This window comes from Schistocerca serialis, chromosome 2 (genome assembly GCF_023864345.2).
Source record: "Schistocerca serialis cubense isolate TAMUIC-IGC-003099 chromosome 2, iqSchSeri2.2, whole genome shotgun sequence".
NCBI lineage: Eukaryota > Metazoa > Arthropoda > Insecta > Orthoptera > Acrididae > Schistocerca > Schistocerca serialis.
In genome coordinates this window covers 704,543,229-704,559,995 of record NC_064639.1, presented here as the reverse complement: position 1 = coordinate 704,559,995, position 16,767 = coordinate 704,543,229, and positions in this window count along the sequence as shown.

Genomic DNA, 16,767 nt, shown 5'->3' with positions numbered 1-16,767 from the left:
GTTGACAGTGACAGAACAGTGCTAGGAAAAGAGTGAACGAGACAGTGCCAATGGGACGAGAATAAAGAGGAAAAAGTGGAAGTGGGAGAGTAACTGTGATACTGAGTAACAATTACAATGACAGCGAGAAAGAGAGAGGAAGTGTCAACGAGAATAGACAGCAGCAGTGGGAAGGAATGAATGAGACAGTAGCATTATGAGAGAACAAGAGGGGAACTGTGACAGTAAGAGGAGACACTAATAATAGGACAGAACGAAGGAGACTGTGGCTGTAAGACAGGAGAAAGTGGCAGAGAGACACAAAGAGATAATGACAACGAGTCGGGCTGAATGAGTTAATGATAATGGGCAAGGGGGAATGGATGGGTATGAGCGACTTACAGTAATGGACTATTTGGATGTGAATAAGTTACAGTTAGAGGAGCTTGTGGAAGTTCTAACAATACCACCACTTGCAAAGTAGGTTAGAAATCAGATTAATAATGTTGCTGGCGCAGCATATGTTCGCTTTATCGGGCAACAACAAAGTTATTGACTGTGGATGGTATCGTCAGAATGGAAATAATGAAGTCACTGTAAAAAGGTCATTAATTTTGGCACTTATATTGAATGGACTACCACGTACATTTTGTCGAAGTTGTTATGGCTGATATTGTTGATTCTGGGGTTATTCCACTTTGACTGCTAGAAGGTCCAGATCTGTATTTTAGCAATATTTGAAGACCTAACAAACGCGTTTTTCAGGAAATTCTTAATGACCAAACAATCCCAGATCAGAAAAATGGTATGGTAGAAATAATTTTTGACTTAGTGTTCACGATCCACATTTTTATTAAGCTTCTTGTAAATTCACATATACTTCTTAATTGTCACTTCATCAAGAAAACAGTTTTGTATCAATCTTCATATATTTAATTTCCATTTTAACCAAACACAAGACTTGACTGTTCTTTTAAAAAGCGAAATAACAACTTAACTTCTGCAAAATGAAACAAAGACTGCTCTGTGCGCATTCGCGCCAAAACGGTTACAAGTAAGTCAAAGATTATGACAGTCTCACAGAAATAATACACACAAGAACCATATCACTGTAATATATCGACACATCAGAGAACATTAATAAAACCAAACGTGAATATTGTCACAAAAATGTCTGTTACTTCGCAGAAAAGTAGTACGATATTACTGGTATCGAGAACTGGGGTTGGAGTGCCGTAATGGTCACGTAAATAAAAAACTATTACAAAGTGAGAGGTGAGTTACATGTTAAAAAGAGTGCGAATATGTTCGCATGGCAAAATGTTTGCGAAAATTTTTAAAGACGCTGAGGAAGGTAGAATGAGGCAGCTGGTACCTCACTTTTCAATCAGGGTCTGTTAAACAGGAACATATTGGTCTCTTTTTGTGCTCCGATAGGAGCATTTTTTCACTGCTTGTGAGGTGATTGGATTGGTAACGTATAATGTACCGTTTACGTCAGTATTATTACGGGCCAGTAGTTCAGTTGGGATATTGTGGGTTAGGACTCCGTAGCACACCTACTGGAAACTTCGTAAGAAAATATGGTTGCAGTTTAACGTCATTTACACATCAAGGTTATTAGAGAGAGCAATGAACCAGGTGGACAAGAACAGAAAAGCGGCCGTGCCTTTTTTCGAGAAATCGTCGCAGTATCCGCCTACAGTGATTAAACGAATCACGAAAAACTTGTATCTTCCAAGGTTTCTTAATAGAGCTCTTCGAAAATACAGTATGTAGCAAGGCGAGGAACGTCTCCTACCTGTCCCAAGCGATCGTTATGATAGTCACTCTAGAAGACCATGTTCATCATCACATTCAAGCGAAGCCCATTCAAATGGAATAGTTTTGACTTTGTAACAATCTCACGTTGGGTGTTATGTTACTCTGAAGTGTTGTTTGATTCTGTTCAGGGGCTCTTGCCGCACTCCAAGAGCGCGGCAAACTATTATCGCCACATCTGGATTAGAGCTTAAAATGCCTTTAAGGTAGTCACAGATATTTCTGAGTAAAATTATTAATATTAACTATCATTTATTTGTGATATTATGTATGTGGCGGGGGCGGACGAGAGACACCAAGTTGACAGTGGTGATGCCACGGCATAGAATTATTGTCGTAAATTTTCCAGGTCGTGGTTGCTAATAATTCAAGAGTTGGTAATTTTCACTAATATGGCATTTTCCCTTGCAAGAGAGCATTTTGTACCTTCTTTGAAAGGGACTTCGTGCACGGATGCACCAAGGGCGCAAGAGGAAGGCAGTAACTTTGTAGCCTGCCAAAAACTGCGCAAATGAGCACTGTTAGGTAGGCCATGAAAAGTGGAGCCTCCTCTGCAGTCGACCTTGTAGGGAAGCAGCCTACTCCCGCCGTATAAAATTCACATCAGTCTTTCCATTGTGTGCCAGCCTAGTCCGCCGTAACTAGCTCTGACGTCATAAATGTTGCGCAATACTTTAAAAATCAAGTAAATAACCTGAAACGTTTCTAGCATGTCAGGAGTAATACTAAATCAATATGTGTTGAATATCAGTTCAATAACTTTAACCATTTTCGAAATTAGGACGTTTTTCTGTAAAAATCATTGGCGCAACAGAAAAGAGCTAGAAACTTAAAAATTTATATTTAGATTCCTTCTTCATAATAATTTAGTAGAAACAGTATTCTGGATCTCACATATTAAAATTTTAGTTGAAATTCATGATTTTCTGGTTTTTGTCTTAAAAATTAAGGAAGCAAGATAGATTAAGTAGGCGAATAAATAAGGCTAGGATGTTTAAATTTAAGTAGTAGGGAGATTCGCTATAATCATAAATATGTGAGAAATTTCAACTGAATAACTATAAAACTATAGCGATAGCGTATCTCCAAAGGGCAAGTTCAGAGCTCGTCTACTGCGTGTAGTGTAATTAAATTAATTCTCTCGCCCAAAATATTTGACTTAGCCACGTCAGAGTTTTATTATGATTACTTACATTTGTGCTGAGCGCACATTTAAATTGAGAGCTTCATCGTCCATCACCAAGGAAGCAATGATTTATTCAATAACTTGGAGTGGTGCATTACTAGCCCAGCGGCTAGTCGGGAGAGCGGATTTGATCAGGCGTTCCCTTGGCCATCCGCACCGCGGCTTTATATGTACGAACGCTGCGCGAGAGAGGAAGGCCCCAGTTCTCTCCAGACACTGATTAGCCGATTAGCGCACCACCTGTGCCGGGAGTCGCGTCGCGTCGGTATCATTGCTATAAACAGCCTCGGATGCCGTAATAAGTTACTCGGGATACGCGTAACCATGAAATCGTTTTCGAGTGAAGTGTTAATTCTGGGATGACTTTAATGATCTATCTTCAGTTTGCGTATGTCGTATTTTCACGTGCCGCCGCGGGACAGACATTCTACCATTATTTAACGTGGCGTTTGATGAACATTATCATCAAATTATGGCGAGCATTCACTTAAACATTTAATTTGAACAGTTACAGTTGCATCAGCGCATTAGACTCTGAACTGCTCTGGTAGTTGGATTCTGTGGTCTGTGACTTTCAGAATATAGTGAACATTTTAGAGAGAATCGTTTTTGATTATGAATCCCAGACGATCTCCTCATTCCTCAGAGCTATAAGCTGTAGCTATAAATGTATTTCTCAGATGAAGTGGGCACTAGGAATTCTAATTACAGGCTTCACGTTTTGCTAATCATTTTCTGGTTGCCAATATTATAGTTAGAGAGCCAGTGTTGAGAACGGCAAACAACAGCATTAAATAAACAATAGGAACATTTAATATTCAATTATTCCACCCGCTTGAGTCAGTAGTAAAGAAAACAAAAGAAAAATTCGGAGTAGGAATTAAAATCCATGGAGAAGAAATAAAAACTTTGAGGTTCACCGATGACATTGTAATTCTGTCAGAGACAGCAAAGGACCTGGACGAGCAGCTGAACGGAATGGACAGTGCCTTGAAGGGAGGATATAAGATGAGCATCAACAAAAGCAAAACGAGGATAGTGGAATGTAGTCGAATTAAATCGGGTGATGCTGCGGGGATTAGATTAGGAAATGAGACGCTTAAAGTAGTAAATGAGTTTTGCTATTTGGGGAGCAAAATAACTGATGATGGTCGAAGTAGAGAAGATATAAAATGTAAACTGGCAATGGCAAGGAAAGCGTTTCTGAAAGAGAGAAATCTGTTAACATCGAGTACAGATTTAAGTGTGAGGAAGTCGTTTCTGAAAGTATTTGTATGGAGTGTAGCCATGTATGGAAGTGAAATGTGGACGATAAATAGTTTAGACAAGAAGAGAACAGAAGCTTTCGAAATGTGGTGCTACAGAAGAATGCTGAAGATTAGATGGGTAGATCACATAACTAATGAGGAAGTATTGAATAGAATTGGAGGGAAAAGAAATTTGTGGCACAACTTGACTAGAAGAAGGGATCAGTTGGTAGGGCATATTCTGAGGAATCAAGGGATCACCAATTTAGTATTGGAGGGCAGCGTGGAGGGTAAAAATCGTAGAGGGAGACCAAGAGATGAATACACTAAACAGATTCAGAAGAATGTAGGTTGCAGTAGGTACTGGGAGATGAAGAAGCTTAAACAGGATAGAGTAGCATGGAGAACTGCATCAAACCAGTCTCTGGACTGAAGACCACAACAACAAACAACAACCATTTAGGTGCATGTGGAGATAGATTAATTGAGTGTTAAAGACACCTGGAGGTCGATCTAGTAGTACCAGTTAGTCGGAGAGTCAATCTATGGTCTTACTGCCGGACAATCTGAGCATCTGAAATTACGATGACCACTCGTAACTGCAGTCGCAGCCGGATCACGGATGCCGCCATGCAGCACCTGCTTCGTTCTACTGCCCAATATCATCATTAGATCACATTTCTGTTGCTAGCTCTCAATGGTGTGTTTCATTTCTACCATTTTTAACTATTCTTTAATAATTTCGGCCGCGGCGGATTAGCCGAGCGGTCTAGGGCGTTGCAGTCGTGGACTGTGCGGCTGGTACCGGCGGAGGTTCGAGTCCTCCCTCGGGCACGGGTGTGTGCGTTCGTCCTTAGGATAATTTAGGTTAAGTAGTGTGTAAGCTTAGGGACTGATGACCTTAGCAGTTAAGTCCCATAGGATTTCGCACAAAAAATAATAATTCAAACGCATAGTTTTTCTTCACTCAACGAGCATTGTCTTCGGATCCAGTAAACATTACGATAGTTGTTTGATAAGTGTTGGCAAAAAGCAGGAAAAAATGTTTGTTTCACAAGAAACTTACCTTACTTCTCAAATAGGCTTAATTGGGGGATAGACGCTTGATCCGCCGATCCTCCAGCATTTTTAATCCCACCGGAAAAATAGGTTCGGTCAAACTCGGCAAAATACTCGCCGACTGCAACGATCGCTTCCTCATTTGATGAAAATTTCCTCCCAGCAAGCCATGGTTCCGAGTTAGGAAACAGGAAGAGGTCACTTGGGGCTAAGTCTGGTGAATGGGGTGGATAACGGACTAATTCAAAGCCCAGTTCATGCACTTCCGCCATTGGTATCGCTGATGTGTGGGATGGTGCATTTCCTGGTGAAAGAGCACTTTTTGCGTGCCAACCTTGGTCTTTTTCCAGCCAACGCAAGTTTCAAACGATGCAACAATGAAGCACAATAGGGTCTGGTTATGGTCCTGCCTTTTTCCAAGTAATCTATGAGAATTACTCCTTGAGAATCTCAAAAAACTGTGACTATCATCTTACCTGCTGACAAAATGGTCTTTACCTCCTTCGGCGCACATTCACCAGCCTTTGTCCATCGTTTTGACTGCTGTTTTGACTCTGGTGTGTAACGATGGGTGCAGATTTCTTCAACAGTCACAGATCGGCAGATTGTGATAAAACGTCGCCAATCATTGTGTTGAAATTTTATGCCGGATGCTCGTCTGGTCGACTATCAGCAATCGTTTCACCCACCTTGCAAACAGCTTCTTCATAGCCAATTCTCCGTGCAGGATACTATGTACTTATTCAGTTGAGAGTTCTACAGTGTCAGAAATCTCACGAATTTTTATTCAGCACTCTTGCATTACCATATGATGGACTTTGTCAATGGTTTTCTTTGTGGTGACCTCAATTGCACAGCTGGAGGGCACTTCGTCTTCGGTGCTTGTCCGACCAGGTTTAAATTCATTAATTCAAAAGTAAACAGTCTGCAGCGATGGTCTAGAGTCCGCAAGAATTTCATTCAGTTATGTTTTGATTTATGCAGTGGTCCAACCCTTCAAAAGAAAATGTTTAATAACAACACGGAACTCGGTTTTCTCCGTTTTCAATCGCTTTCGACACACTGACCAATTCAGACGCCTGGCAACAAAGGGAGAGGCCCGATTATTATTTTAGCAGGCTTGTGCTACCACCTTTTGTTCTTAATTTATCATCACCTCGGAATTATTCCTTCATTACTATGTAGATAAGATCGAACCTCGTCTGTAGTAAGAAATGATTTCGAAGTCTTAGATCCAGTGAGGACGGAGAGGAAGGAGGTGAGTGTTTATTTCCAAGCAGTACAGCTAGGAACGCGGTTCCACCTTTTCACAATGTGCAGTTTCCAGCAGGAATTGCATTAATAAAAATTAATTCTAGATACTGTCAACTATTCACAGCCTCCTCTCTTTCAAGCTCTTGAGCATTTAATACTCAGTGAAATGTAGAAAACATTCGTACGATCCTCCAGAACTCGGAACAGTTTCCTCGAGTAATCGACGGAGAACCAAAGTATTAATACTTGCAGCGATTCCTCCCCAGTTCCTGCTTCAGTACTGTTTATCTCGTAGATAAGAATAACTATTGCTCGGTTTTTGGAAGTGAATTTTTATTTTCTCTTCACGAAACATGTTTCATTTAGTTGGTTTAGGTGTCTTCAGTGGTCTACAAGTAAAGAAAACAAGAACTGTTTTCTTAAGAATCAATATTTTGTTTTGATGTATGTTATGCTCCAGCGCAGCACTTCTAAATTATGCAAATATTTACATTATTTCCAAGTAAAGGGTGAAGATTTGCGTCTCTTGTTTTATATATTCACTGATGTAAGCAATTCTAGCCTTAGCCCTCTCTGATAAATTTCCATTCAGCTGCATGTCATATCCTTGCTGTTCACTGCACTTGCTAGATTAACTGAGTAACTGTGTTTGGGAGGGAGGATGTGTGATGTGCTAATAAGAGAAGAAACAGCATTATCTCCGTTCAGGAAGTGTGCTTCGTACGGAGCGCCATAAAAAAGAAAAGGTACTCATTTACCAAAAAGCCTCAAACAGAACAACATTATCTAACCTATTTAGAACGCAAATAAAAAAAAATATGTCTAAAAACAAAGAACACATACGACAAACACCGGAATTCCCCCATTGCCATACCAGTCAACAGCCCTCCAAGTCCAAAATGTCACTTCGCCCTCGTCCTCTACAGTTTTCATTGTCTCTCAGTTAACCTAGCGGCCAGGTCAAGTATAGTGAACCTCAATGCCATGACATGAAGTTAAATAAAAACTTATCAAAGACGTTTAACACCGTAAATGCTTACACAAGTCCCAACGGATATACACGAAACATAGGTAACACAAAAATACGTATTCAGTTTTCAGCCTTTACTTGGAACTAATGTAAATATTAAGGTAATCTAAAATTGCTGCCAGGAAACCAACAGCAGCAATTCACGCGTTTAAGTTCGCACCACCACAGTCTCTTGCTGCGATTACCACTGTAACAGTCTAAATTGAACGATATATTAACTCTCCTTTAAACAGAGTGATATTTACCTCTTATTTCTCGAGGAAGAAGATGTAGCGTCCAGATTCGTGACAAACAGTGCAGTATAATACAATCACAAATAATGTTGCCGTGTGTTCCGAAGTTTGCAGAATACGGTTATCCAGGTAACATTTTCAGGATGAAGCAATTTAGAAACGAAAAATACTGCCTCCCCTTCCAGAAGATATAATGCAAAAAACTTTTGCACAAATATATATTGTTGTCTGACATACACGCAATACGCCCATCCAGAATCACAGACGGGAAGCGATAAAAAGATGAAGAGTGGAAAAATCTGATATTGGCTTAAGGAAACGTTAGAATACAGAAACATGTTCATCTTTCTTTTCGTACCTATCTCTTTTTGGCATGGGTATGTTTATCTTGCATCTTTGTCCTGCACTGTGTTCCGATACTTATTAAATGACATATGCTTTATTGCTAAACCGAAATAAGATCTATCACACCATCTGTCAAGTCACTTAAAGGTAAAAGTTCTCCAAGACTGTGACGCAAAAACCTTCCAACAAACTCATCTCACATATGCCAGCTTCTAGATGTAGCATATTTCTGTCGTCTAAAGAGAGCACGGTGGGAAGATGCAAAACAGATGGCCACATCCCAAAACAGAATTTCCTAGGTTCTAGAAAACTGCGTTCGAAGCCATAAATTCTGCTTAAATAGAGAATGTGAAATCAGGTTTTAAAGCTTGTGTCGTAGACTCTGTAACTCAACAAAAACTTCTGACCAAACCCCTGACACTTGTAGCTCTTCCAATGTAGATCTGGAACGGTCTTAAAAGATCCACTTATTGAACACTTGCAGAAAACACATGAAAGTGAAACTCACCAAACTTCCCTAGAGTTGGGAAACGTCTGGAAATTTCACCAGGAAAAGGTGTCCAACCTGAAGGTTTGATTGATAGGGGCAGAGAGAGCTACTAATGATGTTATAATAAGTAATAAGTAAGATGTAATAAGTTATGAATGAAAATACAGGTAAATGATAATGCCTTTAAAAACTCGAACGCAAAAATCAGAAAAAAATGTCATAATACCACATATGGCAATTCTATATACTCAAAATCCTCCCCAAACCTTTCACCTTTACTTTAGAAATAATGTTTAATATGGAAAATGTCTGAATGTCAGCAAGAAAAGGATACGCAAAATATGTCTGCTTCTTGCCTGTTTTTTTCCGTAAATAACTGACCAAAGCAGTGTCTTTATCTATCTCCATAATTCTTCCTACAAAGCATCTACCTCTTTTTTCAATACTGAAACAAACGTGGACGTTATCTCTTTCGCCATTATGAATTTCAGAAGCTTCTCTTGATTTGGCTTCTATGCCACTAGATGAGTGGCATAGAAGCCAAATCAAGAGAAGCTTCTGAAATTCATAATGGCGAAAGAGATAACGTCCACGTTTGTTTCAGTATTGAAAAAAGAGGTAGATGCTTTGTAGGAAGAATTATGGAGATAGATAAAGACACTGCTTTGGTCAGTTATTTACGGAAAAAAACAGGCAAGAAGCAGACATATTTTGCGTATCCTTTTCTTGCTGACATTCAGACATTTTCCATATTAAACATTATTTCTAAAGTAAAGGTGAAAGGTTTGGGGAGGATTTTGAGTATATAGAATTGCCATATGTGGTATTATGACATTTTTTTCTGATTTTTGCGTTCGAGTTTTTAAAGGCATTATCATTTACCTGTATTTTCATTCATAACTTTTTTGTTAAAGGTAATTTCCCTTAGAATATGTATCGTTATTTCTTCTAAAAAGTCTTATAGTGATCCGCTTTCCACCTTGAACGGAGTAAAATGGCTTAAAAATATGTTGGTGATCTACTTTACCCCAAGTAGTGGGGTAAAGCGGATCAGATTCTTAAAATTTTTATGTTGGTAACCACTTGCCGATGTGGCCGAGCGGTTCTAGGAGCTTCTGTCCGGAAAAGCGCTGCTGCTACGGTCGCAGGTTCGAATCGTTCCTCGGGCATGGATGTGTGCGTTGTCCTTAGGTTAGTTAGGTTCTAAGTCTAAGTCTAGGGTACTGATGACCTCAGATGTTAAGTCCCATAGTGCTTAGAGCCATTTGAACCATTTTGTTGGTAACCGCAAGCTGTAAAAATATAACGTCAATGGCATCTGAAAGATCGTAGATATAAAATACCAGTTCATTCTTTTGCTCATTTTCGTTGATCATTAAGGTCCTCTTTTCTTAAGAAAAACATCAAATTTGATTTACTTGGCTCCAGATTACATTCTTTATTCCCGGCCTCATTTATATTGGCGGGTCCGTGTCTCGTGACATCTAGTGCTCAATTCCGTGTTACATAGGGGTGCTCAGATACTTTTGCTCGTATGGTGTAGAAATCGAGTTGTCGAAAAGGAAGAACGATGAGCAACTTCCTTTCGTTAAAAGCTGGTGCCACTATGGTCGCTAAACGCAAATATCCTTTCCCCAGTGCTGCCACGCCCTGCTAAATTGGAAACCCGCCAGGCAGCTTTCTTATTGGTTTGCATTAAAAATGAAGAAATTCCTCCAGCTGTATTTAAGGTTTCGAGTTTAATTTGGCAACTAGTTTCAACGTTGTAACAACATCATCTTCGGGCCCATACACTTGTTGACGTCAACTGCGCGCGGCTGATACTAGAAGTGTCTCACCACTGACTTCTACTATCAGCCGCTCGCAGTTGACGTCAACAAGTATATGGGCCTGAAGATGGCGTTGTTACAACGTTGAAACTAGTTGCCAAAATAAAATCGAAACCTTAAATACAGCTGGAGGAATTACTTCATTTTCAATATAAATTTATACCGGCTGACGTCCCACTGTCCTCCATTTCAACTATGGATGTACGGAGGCTCCTGTTTGTTGGTTGGTTGGTTGTTTTGGGGAAGGAGACCAGACAGCGTGGTCTTCGGTCTCATCGGATTAGGGAAGGATGGGGAAGGAAGTCGGCCGTGCCCTTTCAGAGGAACCATCCCAGCATTTGCCTGGAGTGATTTAGGGAAATCACGGAAAACCTAAATCAGGATGGCCGGACGCGGGATTGAACCGTCGTCCTCCCGAATGCGAGTCCAGCGTCTAACCACTGAGCCACCTCGCTCAGTCCCTGTTGGTTGGTTGATTGACTCTGGGGAGGGGACCAATTAGCGGATTACGGGAGTATGCGGAAGGAAGTCGACAGTGTCCTTTCAAAGGAACCATTTCGGCATTTGCCTGAAGCGAATTTAGGCAAATCACGGAAAACCTAAATCAACATGGCCGGACGCGGGTTTGAACCGTCATCCTACCGAATACGAGTCCAGTGTGCCAACCACTGCGGCACCTCGCTCGGTGCTTTCCTGTCCTGACTGACATCGGTATCAGCTTTCGTTTTCTGTTGGCTGGCGTAATTATCCGCAGAGTTTTGCTTTACGAAGATAAACCTGATTAAAGCTACAAATTATAGACATGTTCAGACGGAAATAAACAAACATGTTGAAGCCTCCAATTACAAACACAAACAAGCTCAGCGTTTCACACAAGTAATAGCACTGAAATAGAAAGAACGTTTAAGTTGATCATTACGAACATAGAATAAAACTAATAGTCATTGTTTGGTTAACAGAAGAATACAAATAAGCAGAAACCAAGAAAGACAATAGAATAAAGAGACGAGGTGAGAGATACCGTCAAATAATGATGCAATGGCATCAGAACATCCGACACCCTGAGATATGGCTGGCCCCGTGCATCGGTGATGATCGTGCCGGGTGGTTATAATTAAAGTGCAGTTACTCGCGGAGGTCGAGTGTGGGCTGTAATTATCATATAGCAGGGGAAACTTGGTGGATATGCTAATCCATTAATGCAGAACTGATTTACACTGGAAAAAAATTAGTTCTAGTTTTGGCCACCGGGTGCAAATCTGACGCTGTACACTGTTTGTATGACGGTATGGCATACACGCTGTCATTTGATAAGCGATAAAGTGAGTCAACAGAATGGCTATCGAGAAGAGAGACTGTGCGCCGTCAATTAACTGTTTTACGCGGACAGAAGCAGCTACAATGCTTCACTGGCAGACCGAATGAAAGGTCTGAGGAGAGGCCCGATGTCATTAAATGGTTTAAAGATGATAATGGAATCTGAAAACAGGGGTGAGCTTGATGTGGCACCTGGAAGAGGAAGGCGTGCTATCCCGATAGAAGTTATTGACGAGGTTGCTGTTGCTTTAACTGACCATGCAGCACGTGGCCTGGATTGTACTAGTGCCTGTGCGGTGTCATGCCAATTGTCCATCCCATGGTCAACAGTAAGGAAAGTTTTGCGGTCTATTTTACATTGGTACTCGTACAAGATCCAGATGGTGCAGCAACTAAAACTGTATGATCCGTAGCAACATTCTGAATTTGCTCTTTGGTTTCTGGCATAGGTCGAAGTTGATGACATGTGACAGAGTAATATTCTATGGAGCAACGAGGTACATTTTACTCTACAGAATGCAATGAATACACAGAACTGCCGATTTTGGGGAACTGCTGTACCGCAAGTTGTGCACTCGCCGGTTGTGACTGAGTGTTGTTGATTCACAAGCACTTTTATTCTCCGTCCATTCTTCATTGAAGAGAATACAGTCACAGGACCTGCCAGGTGTGCCGTGGTGTCTACGCTTTACTGAGACCTCCTTGTACCACATGTAATTCCTGCTTTGGAAGACCACAGCTGTGTGGAAACCACTATTTTCATGAAAGACAGGGCAACATCTAATGTAGCTCACCTAGTGAAAGATCTGCTTAATGCAGACTTCCACGAACGTGCTGTCTTCATAGGCTTTGCAGGCGCATTCACGTAACTTTTGGCTCTGCACATATATAAAAAACGCGTCTACTACGGACACGTTCCGTCTCTACCTGATCTGAAGACCATTATATAGGAACACCTTGCTCAAATTTTACCGCAGCTGCTGTGAGTGACTGTTGATAATGTCGTTTTACGGATGCAGCATCTCGCCAACGTCTCCTGGTATTCATATTGAACAAATTGTATAAGGGGCAGTTAATAATGATACCTTTTCTGGCCACGTCCCGTTCCTAATCCATTTCATATGGAACATTTCTATACTTTCTTCTTGCATTCACAGCGCCAGGTTTGCACCTGTTGGCCAAAATTGGAACTAATTTCTTTTCTAGCGTAAATCAGTTCCGGATTAACCCATTAGCATATCTACCACGTTTCGCTGCCATACGATAATTACGGCTCCCACTGGATCTCTGTGAGTAGCTGCACTTTAATTATAACCACCCAGTACTTTCTAACTATCGTCGTTAATTTCGCTAAACAAGTTATTGCGACTGTCGAGCATTATGATGATTAAAATCATTGCGCGTTGAGAACTGGGAGTCTTTCTTGATTCCTTAAGCTTCTGGTGCTTCAGAACTCATGTAAACGTCCATAAGATGATTAAACTACAGGTCCACGTGATCTGGAGGTTGAATACATTGATCGTCGAAGCGTGTGTTGCTCTCTCGAACAACAACTAAAAGAGTGGCAGTGACTGCTCTTCTCTAGTCCTACATTAAATCTCTTACTCCAAGAAAAACGCTTAATTAACTACACTTTATGATCGACTAAACAAGGTATTTGTAGCAGGTTCTGAAAGGACCACTGTGGGATGTTAAGCATCTAGCCTCTGGCGACGTTTTACCGTCAGCTTCACCCTCGTGAAACCTGGATTTTGTCCCCAAAAGCCTTGTTTTTTAACGTAAATTGCCATCTTGGCAATAGTTTGTAACTTATTAATGTTATTATGAAACGACACGCAAAAATGAGGAGCAAACACTCCTATATACCGGGGCTTTCCGGAAAGTAAGTTCCGACAGGTTGCGAAATGGAAGCCACTGTGAAAATTCGATGAAGCTTTGCATAGATGTAATGGGCAATGTCTCTAGCATGCCTGTCGATTGCGTCACGCCGCTCCTTTCAGTTCTGAGTGCACACTGAGCACGTAAACACGCCCAGGAAATAGCGACTCCCGCCAAGTATGAGGCCTGGTAAGAGATTTCGCCTGATGTCATGCAGACCACATAACACAACTGTCATGCGATCCCTTCTTCATGACATTCTCGGCTGTAATCTGTAGGAGCAATGAAGATGCTCCTGCAGCGTTTTCGATGGGGAGTGTTTGATCGTCCACAATACAGCCCGTAACCAGCTGCCCCTGAGTTTCATCTCTGCCCACATAAACCGCTGGTTTTGAAAGCAATATTTGGGCACAGTCAACGAACTGTAGACCACCGTAGAGTACCTGCGGAAAGCACAGGCGGCTGCCTTCTATGCTGAGAGTATTGGAAAGTTGGCACAACGCTACGACAAGTGTCTAAATTGGAGCGGCGAGTATGTGGAGAAGTAGCTGGAAGTTGTAGCTAACTGTTTCAAGTAAAACATTTTTGATTTTCACAGTGGTTTTCATTTCGCGGTCGATCGGATCTAACTTTCCGAATAGCCCTCGTATGTGGATCATCATTATGTTGTGAGGTAACGGGCGAGTTGTGGCGCTCTGAAAATATTCTAAGTTCGGAGTATCCCAGCCCCTAGAAACGAAACCAGCCAAAACTTTTAATATTTCACTTCTGAGTCTGAGGGTACGTAGATGAGAGCCACCACATCATTTGCTATTTGAAAGCCCGCAATGTACACACTTTGCACGATTTATGCTTGGTATGATGGATGGCAGTTTGCTCTAAATGTGAAAAATTAAGTCAATGCAGATGAATAGAAACAATCCTGTAATCTTCGAATACCAGTATTATTGATGTACTGCGTGACACAGTCACGTCGATCAAATATTTAAATGGCACGAATGGAACGAGCATTCTTGGCAAAACTACTCTACTGTCGCCAACGTATATCTCACGCAAACTCAAAGAAGACAAGAGAAATTGGGGCTCGTACGGAAGCTTATAAGTAATCATGTTTCGCTTGCTATATCTACAAAAGGAACAGGAAAGGGAACGGCTAGGAGCAGTACAAGGTACCTTCGGTCATATACAGTGGCCTGTGGAGTGTGTGTGTAGATGTAGATTACTATCATTCCTTGGTCACTCTCGAATTACACGTAAAGTTCATGTACAGACATTCACAGTCATTAATTAAAGAAAATTTTCATTGATTTTTAATAGCAGTGGGTCATCTTACTTAATTCTATGTGACTGGGTAATGTATGAATATGAGGTTGGTCTACGTTTACTATCAAAATTCTTCTGTCGCGTTCCTAGGGACGTTAAATGCATAATACAGCAACCACAGATTGCAAGGTAACTAACAAAGCCGCCCAGTGAACCTATACAACATCTATGCGTATTTATACCCACTCCGTGTTGCTTCTATATGAGTACCATCCCAAGCACTGCCTATGACATACGCGAACGACCAAATGATTGCCGCCGGCCGGGGTGGCCGAGCGGTTATAGGCGCTACAGTCTGGAACCGCGCGACCGCTACGCTCGCAGGTTCGAATCCTGCCTCGGGCATGGATGTGTGTGATGTCCTTAGGTTAGTTAGGTTTAAGTAGTTCTAAGTTCTAGGCGACTGATAAATAATAATAATGGCGTGTGACGAGGGCCTTCCGTCGGGTAGACCGCTCGCCTGGTGCAAGTCTTTCGATTTGACGCCACTTCGACGAATTGCTCGTCGATGGGGATGAAATGATGATGATTAGGACAACACAACACCCAGTTCCTGAGCGGAGAAAATCTGACCACTCAGCTACCTGGGGCGGACTAGGGGACTGATGACCACTGCAGTTAAGTCCCATAGTGCTCAGAGCCATTTGAACCAGAGCCAAATGATTGCCAGTATGATATCAGGAACTTCGACACCAGTTCAGCCTTGCGGCCGCTCTTGCGCCTGATGGTCGGCAAATGGTTCAAATGGTTCAAATGGCTCTGAGCACTATGCGACTTAACTTCTGAGGTCATCAGTCGCCTAGAACTTAGAACTAATTAAACGTAACTAACCTAAGGACATCACACACATCCATGCCCGAGGCAGGATTCGAACCTGCGACCGTAGCGATCGCTCGGTTCCAGACTGTAGCGCCTAGAACCGCACGGCCACTCCGGCCAGCGGTCGGAAAATGGCATCCAAGGGTTGTCGAAAGGGTTCCCTAACCCTCAGACGCTAGTGTAGTCGCCAGGCTGGTTTGATGTTGAAATTTCTGAAGCTACATTTTTAATGTGTTCAGAAAAGGTGCGTGGGTGGCAATGAGGTTGTTGCCCGAACTGGAGCGGGCGGGGGGGGGGGGGAGGGGGGGATAATCTTAGAGGGACCCTTTGCCGTTTCGCTCACTCACGTGTTAACGTGCACTGCCGTGTCATCACGCCACACGAGGATGGAAAATAGAATTGAGAAAGCGTAAGTACCGTTTGCTGCTTAGTGTCACCTTCACATTTCGTTGAATGGTTTTGAACGGTTCCTGCTGACTCCAGCCTGCAGACGAGAGCAATAATTGCGATTGGTCGCGCTGCAATCCAAAGGGATGCAATCACGTTCAGTGGGGATGCAGCTCCACAGTGTACTTAGAGAAGGGCTGAAACGCCCGAGGGTGTCAGTAATGTCAAATATTGTCAAGAACATCTTCCTGTTGCTCATCGCACTGCCAACTGTCGTTTTCGACCGTGAAATGTGTTGGAATCGACGGGGTGGTATCATTGACGCCTTTTACACCACCCCTAGGCCTTTTCGTGTCGATTCGGAGTGGAGGCGTGTCTGAAACTCTTTCCTTGGTCATCCATAAGCAAACCGCGTGATTTCAACGCTGGGCGTCGCGGTTCTGCCCCATTGGAAATGTGTCAAAAGAAGGGCTGGTGAAATGTGGGAAGCGGTGGTGTGACCACCTTCCCATCGTGTGACGCGTCCGCGGTGGCGTGGGGCAGAATTGTGATGAAATTTGGTGGTTATGT